This window comes from Phalaenopsis equestris, unplaced genomic scaffold, assembly GCF_001263595.1.
Source record: "Phalaenopsis equestris unplaced genomic scaffold, ASM126359v1 Scaffold000002, whole genome shotgun sequence".
In the NCBI taxonomy this organism is placed as follows: Eukaryota; Viridiplantae; Streptophyta; class Magnoliopsida; order Asparagales; family Orchidaceae; genus Phalaenopsis; species Phalaenopsis equestris.
In genome coordinates, this window is record NW_018164444.1 from 58,236,900 (window position 1) to 58,249,714 (window position 12,815).

General features: G+C 36.6%; 1 pseudogene; it reads right to left on the reverse strand.

Annotated features, from left to right (window-relative positions):
* Nucleotides 1–8,114: 8,114 nt before the first annotated feature.
* LOC110026311 lies at nucleotides 8,115–9,967 on the reverse strand (annotated as a pseudogene).
* Nucleotides 9,968–12,815: the final 2,848 nt, after the last annotated feature.

Genomic DNA, 12,815 nt, shown 5'->3' on the forward strand with positions numbered 1-12,815 from the left:
AATGAGATTTAAAATTTTCCAGACTTCGAAGAGAAATAAACGCGGGAAAAACATCGTCAATACTCCCAAATTCATATTAAATTCAAAATTCTTCCAATTCGACTCGTAATTCCATATGTTAGATAGGCATAGAGATCTTCCTATCAAGCCACATAAATGCTCACGACCAGGGTCAACAGAGAGGAGGAGAACAGCCCACAAGGCTCTCGGCCAAGGCAAGGAACAGGGACAAAAGAGGCTCCAAACTAAAGCAGGGGACAACTGCCAAGACCTACAACCAAAGGCAGCCCAAAGCACAAGCAAGGTCCACGGCCACAACAACCCAAGACACAAACAAAGCCCACAGCCACAACAGTCCAAGACACACACAAGGCCCACAGCCACAACAGCCCACAGCCACAACAGCCCACTAGATCTGAACCAAGTTTCAGCAAGACCAAAACGAGCCCATACCAAGCCAAACCGAGCCCAGCAAGGCTAGACAAAAAATAAAAACAGCTCCTCACTAGATCTAAACCGAGCTCAGCAGGAAACAAAGCCAAAAATCGAGCCCAATCGAGAAACGGAGCCAAAGCCGAGCTCCCAACATGAAACAAAGCTACAGCCAGCCTCCCTCTGTAAATAAAACCAAAGCCAGCAAAGGTAAAATGAGCCAACACAGCTTGCCTTAGAACCCAACCAAGCCCAGCAAGGCTAAACATACTCAACCCAAGCCCAGCAGAGGTTAAACATACCCAACCCGAGCCCAGCAAAAGCCAAGCAAAGCCAAAACCGAACTCATGAAGGCATCAAAGCCAAATCCGTGGCTTCGAATCAGCCAAAATCAAAAATCAACAAGAAACAGTAAGCTAAAACCGAGCTCAACAAATACCAGAAGCCAAAACCGAGCTCGAACAGAAACAGTAAGCCAAAACTGAGCTCAACGAGATCAAAACAAGCCCAAGCATTGATATAACCTCATATTTTAGTAGCAATTAGAGTTCCAGCCACCTGTAGGCAAAAACCAAGTCGTCCAACCTGCATATCTAAATATTCCACGCATGAAACGGTTCCAACAAGTATTTGAACAGGGGTGATGCCACATGAGGAGCTAAATCAAACTCCCTATATTCGTGAGAAATAGAAGAAGCTCTTCAACATGCATTTTAAGCTAAAACAGGTGATAAAAAGCTAGAACCGAAACTCCAACATGCTTGCCAAAAGTGCTAGAACCATTTCAAAGATATATCTCAAGCTTCCTATAAGAGAACGACACCACAACTCCATCTCAGCCAAGTAAAAAAAAGAAAAAAGCATGCTATTTCATCCAACAGAGACAGGCTCAAAGCCTCGGCCAAGAGAAAAACCGCAAGGCAACATGGCACCAGAAGAAAGGGGAAGAGAGGGGTACCTCGAGAGTGCTCAAGCAAAGCAGCACAGAAAACCTACTCAAAGAAAATGCTCTCCCAGAATTTACTTTCCACTTTCCTCTAGCTAAACCTTCAACCCCAACCAAAACAGCCAGCCACCTCCCTTATAGGCAGGGAACAGAGAAGAAGAGAAAAGAAAGCCACCCACATGTCCACAGCCCTCGAATCGGGCCAAGAAAGAAAAAGAAGTGCTCCCTGCTCGCAGAGGGCGAAGCCACCGAAGCACCTCAGACCGAGCGGCCAACCTAGTGGCAGCGAGGGAAACATCGGAAAGAGGAGAAATGCCATTCTAGTGTACCAGAGAGCAAGCCTCACAGAGCCAAAACTACCAAGAAGAGGAAAGCCACAGCGTATAAAGACTGGTCTCGCTTCGGGAAGGAAGACCGCGGGCAACAGTGCGTCAGGTAAGGACGAACGGGGTCAACCCTCCTCGCGCGGAGAAGGACAAGCTCGGTCGGCTCGAGAACGAGAAAGGGAGAAAGCTAGGCACGCGAGAGGAAGAGGGAAAGGAGAAGAGCGCGGGTGCGTGCGTTAGAGGGATTAGGGCCGAAAGAGGAAAATATACATATATATATATATATGTATTAAATTATATCTGATTTACTCGCACGCGGTGACGTAACAAAATGGGTGCCCTCCCTAGGCAAAATCGACATTCCGGACGCGCTGGTGCAGTCTGTTTTGTCATCCGGGATCGCTCGGACGACGTTGTCGACAATCGGGCTAGAAACACGTCAAAATTTAAACTTCATAAAACTTCGACCTTTGGTCGATCGCCTCGACAAGTTTACTCGAGTCTTCGACAAATAATAGTGCAAGCGATGTGAATTGTGGCGATCGGACGCGTTGGCTCTCCGAATTGCGAAGTTTGTGCGCGCGGGAGTGCGAATTGTGCAGAAGGCCACCCTAAGGCTCAAAAAGGTCCTATAGGGATCCCTTTTGGGTTTCCTCATGTTGGTTTCACCCTTCTAAATGCTAGAAGTCGATACCACACACTTGGAACCACAAAAGAGGACGGAAATAGGTCAAATTACAATGAGGCGGGCACCACTTCTAAGGTTCTAAGATAGTCAAAGGGAGATCCCTAAGGCTAGATCCTAAACCCTAAGAGGAAGACTAGACCTCACTAAAAATGAGGTCAACAGTCATACATGCAATTTTTGCAAAATATTTAAGTGATGTTAACTTACTATTTTTGTCTCCAGCCTAGTTAGTCACAGGACTACATCACTCATGATGTTCATGGTTCATAAAAGTTTGCAAAGAAGGTATGCTTAAATTATGAATGATTTTTATTCTTTTTTTTTGTATTTCTATGGTTATCAATTAAACTATGCTTCATTGAGTATTTTTTTATTTTTTATGTTCACATTTTGTATTTTGATTAGGTAGTGTTTTAAAATTACTCTTTATACCCAACAAACAAAGAACTTTAATCTTAGATTTAAAGGTCATTTGGGATCACTTTTATTTTTTATTTTTTGTTTTTTATTTTTATTTTGTTTTGCTTATTTTTATTTGAAACAAAACATATTTGGATATTTGATTAAAGTATGTTTTTAAAAACACTCACAATACGTAAAAGTTGTTTTAATTGTTTTAAAAAAATGTTAATTTGTTTTTAGAAATAAGAAATTAAAACATATAAAAACACACTAAACAAACATATTTTTAAAAAATAAAATAAATAAAAAAACAAAGCAAAAAACGAAAATAAAATTGATTCTAAATCAGAGCTTAGTATTTGGTTGAGTGATACATTACTTAATTGTTCCTACTCATTGTTACAATGACTAATTTATCCTATGCGTAGAATTATGAGTTTGTTGGTTAGATTTATTCTCATTTGTTCCTTTCTTATTATGTTGTATTTCTTTCATTTTGTTGGTTTTTGTGTTTTTGGTAAGTTGTAATGGTAGGAATTAAGTTTGCCCTAGCCTTATAATATTCAGAGAAGAGTTGTTATTTGATTTTTTAAGAAATAAGAGAATTCAAATATATACATCTTTCTTCATGGTATTTTACAAGCCCAATATCGCTTTTTTCAGCTGCCAGAATTTTCCCTCCACATGCCCTCCCTGGATTTTGCTCCCTCTCCCTGCCGCTGCGCCGCTGCCAGCTAGCCTGTCGGCTCCGTGCAGGCGTTCTCTTTCCAGAATCCTCCCTGCAGGCTATTCTACAAGTGTTCCCTGCAGGCTATCCTACAAGTGTTCCCTTCCATTGTCTTACACCAGACGTTTTCCTGTCAAAATCCTCCTTGCAGACTCCCTGCAGGCATTTCCTTGGCCGCAAATATCACTCTGCCTTCCAGACGTTCCTTCCTGCCTTCACGTCAGTAACCCAATTGATTCTTCCCATGAAAGCAGAGCAGCAGTAGGCGTTCTTCGTCTCCTACGACACAATCAGCTAGGAATTCTTTCTAACTTTAAGTGCGCGTAGGTCTATGAGAAAGTAGGATATGAAGATTTCTGCCTATACTCTGGTGGTTAGTCTAAATTAGGAGCGCATTTTCTGTCCGGACTCCTGACGTAGCTCTACATGCGGTGTAGGTTATTCTTGAATTATTTTTAAGTTATTTTTGGGTTATTTTCAATAATCCTGAAATAACTCAGAAATAACCCGTGGTCTTTATTTTTGGGTTATTTCTGGGTTATTTCGGTATTATTGAAAATAGCCTAGAAATAATCTGAAAATAACTCATAAATAACTTCGGCCGCACGTAGAGCTACGTCAGGAGTCCGCACAGAAAAATTTTTGCTAAATTAGAGACTAAGAATTTTGTCCAAATATTCCTGAAATTTATGACCATAATTTTTTTTATTTGTCCCAATCTATATTTATATTCATTTGTGAAAAAGAAAAGAAGAATATATCACAGGAGCGGACACAGTTCCTGAGCTCGCTGATCTTAACCATCGCTCATGGAAGATCCATAATCATATGGTCATGTCTTGGTTGATTAATTCTATGACTATTGAAATTGAAAAAAAAAATCTTTGTAAGGATAACACATGAGATTTGAGAAGCAGCACTGGAGATTTATTTTAGTACCGAAAACACTGCATAGTTGTTTAAGATTGAGACAAAATTGCATGAGCTCTGACAAGAAGAGTTAAGTGACTCAATACTTTATCACTCTAACAAAGTATTGGTTACAGTTAGATTTGTATGATACTAATGTATGTAAATGTTCTCAGGATGCTATGTTATATAAAATAATAGTGGAGAAAAAGACGATCAAGTTTGTATTGGGGCTAAATAAGAACTTTGATGAGGTCAGAGGAAGGATCACAGGATGAAGCCTATCCTTGCCACTAAGTCATTGTTGAAGTCATAAGAGAAGAATGTAGGAAGAAGCTCATTATGGTAGGAAGCATGGATTCATCTAGCATTGAAATTTCCTCCTTGTACACTCACAACTCATCCCATGAGTCAAAGCCAAAGAAGAATCATCCATTGTGTGAACATTTCAAGAGGCTTGGTCACCCAAAGGACAAGTGCTGTAAATTACATGTTGCAGATTGGAAACCTGGGCAAATGTTGAAAGATCAAGATAACAAAGCCCATGCTGCTACCACGTTTGAAAGGTTAGCTGATCATTGCCCCATCACCAAGAAACAGTTGGAGGTGTTGAAGAAAACTTCTTTCAAGTACAATTGAGCAACCTTTTAGCTAGATACACGAGGTATCATGCTCCCCTCTTTTGATCACATGACAGGAGATATTCACGCTCTCACCAACTATCAAGAGTTCTCGACTCTAAAATTGTTAGACTTGCAGATGATCTCACTCGAGGATTGTTGGGAAATGAAAGTGAAGGTATCCAAAAATATTAAGCTCTCTTATGTGCTATATATTCCCCAATTAGATTTCAACTTTCAATTAGTAAGTTTGTGCCTTGAACTGTGCTATTAAATTTCATTCTTATTCTTATGAATTTTAGGTGGATTTGGGCAACGTGATTGATAGTTTTGTAGTGCATCAAGGCCTATTCTTGCTTAAGAAAAGCTATTCTTTTAAAACACAAGTGTCTTTTTCGCTCTCCAATTCTCATGTCATCTTAAATTTCATTATATTGCAAAGTTGTATCATCATATCTTTATCAATAAAATGTCAAAATTTTATCAGTGTTAAACCTATCAATTGGCTAAATATACTCATGTCTATTCTCTGTCCTTGTAGAAACTCTCATATCATTTCTGTGTCACCATAGTGACAATTGGGGATAATAAATATTGAAAACTGTTAATGGAGTCAGATGGTCTGTCTTCTTTATTAATGACCCCGCTAAAATTAGTTGGATATTTCTCATGAAGGAAAATTCAGAAGTGCGCAAATCTTTCAGGCATTCCATAACATGATTTTTACCCGGTTTCAATACGAAATTCAGATTCTTAAAATTGACAATGCATACGAATACGTCAACTCTATTCTTGGACCCTACCTTGCAAAGAACGGTATCATCCATGTGAGATCTTGTGTTGAAACTCAACAACAAAATGTGATAGTAGCTAAGCGGAAGAATAGACATCTCATCGTAATATCTTGGTCTATGATGCTTTCTCGCAATGTCTCAATAGTTTTTGGGGAGGTTTTCACAACTACTCACTTCATCAATAGAATGTCATGCAGGGTCATTTGTTTCAAAGCCCCTTTGGATATTGTGATGAAAAAATACCCTCATATCAGAGCCTTTTCATCCAATCTTCCTCTAAAAATATTTGGAGGTCTCTTTTGTTCGCAACAACAACAACAACAACAACAAAGCCTTAATCCCACTACGTGGGGTCGGCTACATGAATCATTTTTCTCCATTGCGTCCTATTTAGTGTCATATTTTCATTTAGTTCTAGTAAATTAAGATCATTGTTCGCATTCACCAATCAAACAAAATAAAACTTGAACAAAAATCCATCAATTGTATCTTTGTTGAGTATACTTTTAATAAAAAGGGGTACAAGTACTATTCCCTCATATATAAAATACTTTTAACTCTATGAATGTTATCTCCTTTGAAAACTAACCCGACTACCCCAACTAATATCAGGGGGAGAGCCCAAGTGAAAATCATATTTGGACACTTCTCTGGATATCCATACTGATCTAGAATCATCAAAACATATTCTCCTTCCCTCTAACCATCCTATCTCCCAAGACCCATTAGTTGAGAACTTCCAACTTGAGATTGGATAATAAGGAACCTTGTGTGTATGCTAGGAGAAAGAAATTCATTGAGCAGGATAAAAACAATATGCAACCACAGGATTGTTTACAATCTCTATGATTCCAAGGGAGGTGGAATCCAGTGAATAAGACAAGGAAAGTTGCACAAATTATCCTATCTAGGATTATGTTGCCTATGAAAAGTTATCATCAATTTCTAAAGCCTTTGTATTTAATCTTGATGGTATGTAGATACCCAATTCTATTCATGAAGCACTTCAAAGTCCATAATGGTAAAAAGTAGTTAAAGTAGAGATCCAAGCACGATCTAAATGACACATTGAGACCGATAGACATTTTATCTCTGAGAAGTTTAACGGATGCATTATTCATTTAATATACATTCCAACTTATCTTCAAGTTGCTGATGTCTTCACAAATTTGAATACCAAGTTGGTCTTTACAACACCTGAAATAGCTTGAGGGAGAGTGTTAAATTTTGAGTTTCATACTTTGTTTTTATTCTCATTTATTCATTTCTTATTATGTTTATATCCACCACCAGCTTGAGGGAGATTGATAGTTTTCTCTACCCTTCTTCATCATGCAAGTTTTGTTAATTTGGGATAAGTGTAATATACCATTTAAGTGGCGATTAATATAGTTGGACAGATATAAAGTTTTAGATTCTCAGTATATCTATTTCATGTTTTCACACTAGTTATTCTGAATAAATAAGTAAAAGTAAAACTTCTCTTTTGTAGTACTAACCTTTTCATTTTTTTGTTCTAGTCAACAAAACATTCTTCTTTGGGAAAATTTGATTTTGTCGGTAGAAATTAAGAAATATCTTATTTGTTTATTCAGGAAAGTTTGATCAAAAGTTTGTTTCAGGTCAAAAAAGGATTGTTTTATAAAATATCAGTTGGAAATATTGGCATGAGCGGTTATGAAAACTTCCAGACAAGTCGCTTGTTCCTTTCCTGTGTGCCTTTGTTTCCAACATTCATACTTACTGTGTGATTGATTTGCGTTGAAGTTCCATGGCAATGTTTCTCTGTCTTTGATTTATTATTCAAGGTAAATGATGCTATTCAAATTATGTTTTATTGTTGAGTTTCAGAATTCAGCAGAATTATTTTATTGATATGAAAATATGGTATAAATACACTTACATGATCCTAGAATAGGAAAGACAAGAACAAAGAAATAACATTACAGGAAAATATAACACATGTATCTTCAATTAATCAATTCATAACAGTTACTTGGAGATAAATGAAACAATATAAAATAGGCATGGAAATAAATCTAAAGTAGGAAAGGAAATAAATCCAATCCAAAAAAATAAATCTAATCCTCATAACTTCTAACAGGAAAAATTATTTCTTAATATAACTTCTAACACACCTCCTCGAGTTAAAAAATGATTCATAATTTTGTTCAACTTGGATTTGAAAATATCAAAATAATGGACGAGAATTATTTTGTGAAGTAGAATTTGAAGTCATCACTCTGTACTTATTAATCAACCCCAAGAGTATTTATAGGGATATTTTTAGCTTACTGCGGTTATTTTTTACTACAATTTTTGTAGTGTCTGTAAGTAGGCGGAAGACTCTACATGTAATGCTGCAGGGAAGTTTGCAGAGATGTAAGCAACCTACAGAAAAAGCTGACTTCTAGTTGACTGCAGTTTTGCAATGTGTGTAGGTAGACGGAAGGCTTTTATAGATGATGATGCACGAAAGTAGACAACCTACATGAAAGCTGCAGGGTATGGCCTGCAGACAAAAAGTAAAGAACACCTACAGGGAAAGTTGTTGGTTATGGTCCTGCAGGTAAAAATGAAGAACACTCGTAGGGAATGTGTGTAGGGTATGGTTTGCAGGAAAACAAAGAACACCTTCGGAGAAAGCTACACGATATGACCTGTAGGTAGAAAGCAGAACACTTGTAGTGAAAGCTACAGGGTATAGCCTACAGGAAAAAAAGGAAGACATGATTTCCAGTATCCTCGACTAGAAATCCTGTGAAAATTGCTAGTGTCAGAACATAAATAAGATACAAGCCCAAGACATAATCCAAGTTCTGCATCAGCAACTGTCTAATGGTCAAGTGTTCGTGGTGTTTTGGATCTTCTTCGGCCTCTTGCTTTTTCTGCAAATGAATTCTAGCAGCTGTATGGTCAGCAGAAACAGTCTTTGATCTTTCTTAAGCTCCCTTTGATTGATAGTACTTCACAATTGGAAGTTTCGGAAAGATATATGCATAGAGCAGAAAACATAACTCAAAAAATGATGGGACTGCAAAGAACCTCATCACTCCCTTTCGAAGCCCATCATTGGTGTGTTCAAAAGCTGCCTTTGTAATTAGCCTCAAAGCTGATGTTAAAGCTCCTGATGCAGCCAAGCCCGGTAAAAATGACTGAATGAACTCTGGTTGCATGAAGGCCAAATCACCAACCATGCACCCCTTGAGCATTAGCATCAGCGACACCAAATGCTGCACTAATAAGGCATATGCTGATGAAGGCTCCTACACCGCCTTCTCCAGAACTTTCCAAATCTAAAATGATTACAAGAAATGAGCTTATGAAAAAGGGTGTGTAGCCAAATAGGTTCCTCATTCTGGTATTGAACTTTGCTTCATGATATGTGAGTATTGCAATGGTCATGAAGGCAAACAGCTGATAAACTAGAGAGTACTATTGTCGGATGGTACATCGGGAATATATTTGAGCATGATAGTCTACAATCGTTAACTAGTTATGAAATGAGAGATCCATTTCCTAAAAAGCACAAAACAATAACTACAGCAATCATTGTAAACCATGATTTATTTGCTTCACCTCCTCTGGAAAGCCCTAAACTGGTTGGTTGAAGTTTAGGCTGTTTACAGGAATTTCAGCGCCAATATGAAGGAGATTCGGATGCAGCGTAAAGCTTGTAGGAAGATGCATCTCCACTAAGGAAGTCTGCAGAATTTTTGGCCTGTAGGAAGCTTTCCAACCTATAGAGAGGATTTTAGGCTGCTAGGGACCTGGAGGGAGAGTTCCGGCGGCTAGTTTCTTCAAGGAGAGAGTTCCGGCGACTAGTTCCTACAGGAAGGAGTTCCGTCGGCGGGAAAGTCTGTAGGAGGGAATTCTGGTGGTGAAAAAGAATGCGGGAGGGAATTATGGTGGTGGGAAAGGCTGCAGGAGGAAATTTTGGATGCAAGGAGGAATTTTCTGGCGAAAAAAATTGAAAAGAGGAGGCGAAGGAAGAGCCTGCTGTCGGCAATCTTCGTAGGGCCTGCATTATGACAAAGATTGCCGGTTGCAGAAATAGGAACTTTCCAGCAACAGGAGACTCTAGGGTTTGTTTCAAGGCTTTGATACTATGTTAATTTGCAGAAATCAGTGGTATTCTTATTATTTTGTTATAAATACCCTATATGAATTCTGTTCTAATAACATGAAAGGAAAAATATAACACTTATATCTCTAATTAATCAATTCATAATAATAATTATTATTGTTTTGAAAATAATTCATAATAATTACTTGGAGATAAGAGAAACGACATAAAATAGGAAAGAAAATTAATTCAATCCAAGGAAATAAACTCAATTCAAGAAATAAAATCTAATCCTCATAACTTTTAACAAGAATAAATTATTTCCTAATTTGACTTGTAACATTTATATTTGAAAGTATCGTTCAAATTGAAAGTTCTTGGTGTTAGAATTCAATACTAATTGTAATAAGGTTTCAATAAAATTCAATTAAAATCTGAACATGATTCAAACCTAATTCGATTTTTATTAATTTTTTTTCTTCTTTTTATCTCTTTTAAAATGGACTCATTTGAGTCATATATATATATCAATCAGATCGCATTATTCAATTGTGTTCACATTAGAGGTCAAGTACTAAGTGCACTACATTTGACATAGCTGAATTTTCCCCAATTGTTGGGCTGGGGATTATAAAATTAACTATATGAGGAGTAATTTATTAGGATTAGTAGAAAGTGACTTAAATAACTAAATGTACAAGGATAAAATTACTAGAATTTGAACCTGGACAGAGTGCATTGAAGCTAAAGATGTCAGAAAGCTTGATCTGTGTTTCTTTGTTGAGAGTGATTCTTTGATTGATTGAAGATAAGAGATTCTAGGTACTTATGAGGTAGGATGTCATGGGAAATGATGATGACTTGAAGAGATTATGTGCTGTATCATGAAGTCATTGCTCCGAGGAGGAATGTCTCGGTCTATTTCTTTGGAATTGGTTTTGCCATAACATTATAATTTATAAAGCAATCCTAAAATTTAGGAGAAGATGTGTTGTGGAGCCTGGAAGGATGAAAATGTAAGTTTCTATTATCATCTTTAATTAAATAAAAGATTTTTTTGTTGATGTTTCAAATTATGAAGACTATTAATTTGTTTATTGTAGATGATTATTTATAATATATTGGTGTATAGAGTTGATTGTCAAGACTAGGTTTGTTGTACATACCCCTACTCACTCAAGCCTATACAAATTTCTTTGACCAATGATTTCATAGATTCAGTGGGGAAGTGACAATACCATTGCAAGAAATATCTTTAGCAAGAGTATAAGCTCTTAAATATTCTTCAAGCTAATTTTAATTTGATTAGATTTGACATAATTATGCTCTTTGATTTGCTCAATCAACACAACAAATCAACAATCTCCACGTACAATAGTATTTACCCTTGAGGGAGTTTTTAGTTGTACCTGGATAGCAATGTTTTGTCTTCTTATGTTAAGTAAATATAAAGAACTATCTGGAAGCGGTGCTTGCCTTTATTAAGTTTAGATGTTTTAAAAGTGCAATATATTATACAGATAAGTTACATTGATGTAAATCGACAATATACGGCAGACCTTAATTTATAATTTATACTGCATAAATCAAAGCTTTTGAGTATATTGCATTGAGAAAATTTTCCCATCTGTGAGTAAAAATCCAACTTCATCGGTGTCGGCGCTATTTCAAGTTTTTGGACTCGGTAGCTTATTTGTCGGGAGGGAACACATTTTCTGTCCGGACTCCTGACGTAGTTCTACGTGCGGCGTAGATTATTTTTGAGTTATTTTCAAGATATTTTTGGGTTATTTTCAATAATCATGAAATAATCTAGAAATAACCCTCGATCTTTATTTTTTGGTTATTTTGGTATTATTGAAAATAACTTAGAAATAACTTCGGCCGCACGTAGAGTTATGTGAGGAGTCCGCATAGAAAAATATTTGGTTTGGAGGGAGAAAATATTACATAAGGTAGATCACATGTTTGAAAGGTGGTTCGGATTCAATCACGTCATCATCATATATTGCACAACTGTCCATCTAAGCCATCATTTGAACGTGTGATCCGCACGCATAATAATTATTCACCAAGAAGGTTGTTGAATCTATCAAAGCAATTTATATGAGGATTTGAATAATTTCGGACCTAATATCTATTTTAATTTTTAGATTTATAGCTTCTTATTCAAGAATAAAATGTTTTCATTTTTAAAAGTTAATAATAATGATATTTTTGATTTGTTATGAAAAATTTGTATTATAAATATAAAAATTAAAATTTAGATATTACATATGTAAATGTACATGAAATATGTGCTTCTTAAATGCCCCTTTACATTAACAATGATGAGGAAATCAGGAGACTAATACATATCTTTCCTTATGAACATTATGATTAATAGAGGTGAAAGTGAGTCGAGGTTTTTTAGTTTATTAACTCTGACTGATCAAATTTTTGTAAGCACTGCAAGCCAAACTCGACCCTAACTCAAGTTTGTAATTTGACAAATGAGCTGATCTCGAATTGGACATGAATCGAGCTCAGCTATACTCATTTACACCCTGAATGATGACATCCATTCACCAAAACAAATAAGGGTTTGCTTGCAAATATTTATTTAAAATTTACAACATGAATCAATACCTGTATTAAGCAATCATTTTACATGTATCTGATAACCGAAATCTTGCTGCTTCATGGCGAGAATATAATAATAATATACAATCAACACATTGGCTTATATCCAGTTTGCTATAATGCAGAGGTAGATAACTCTGTTTACCATTTTATTCCTTCTCAGTCATAAGTATATTTTATTTCATCATATGAAAGTTTGAATTTCATGTCTGTTCATGAATAGGGCTGTCAAAAAAGCTCATCGTTCGCGAACAATCCGTGTTCAGCTCGTTAAGTAGCTCGT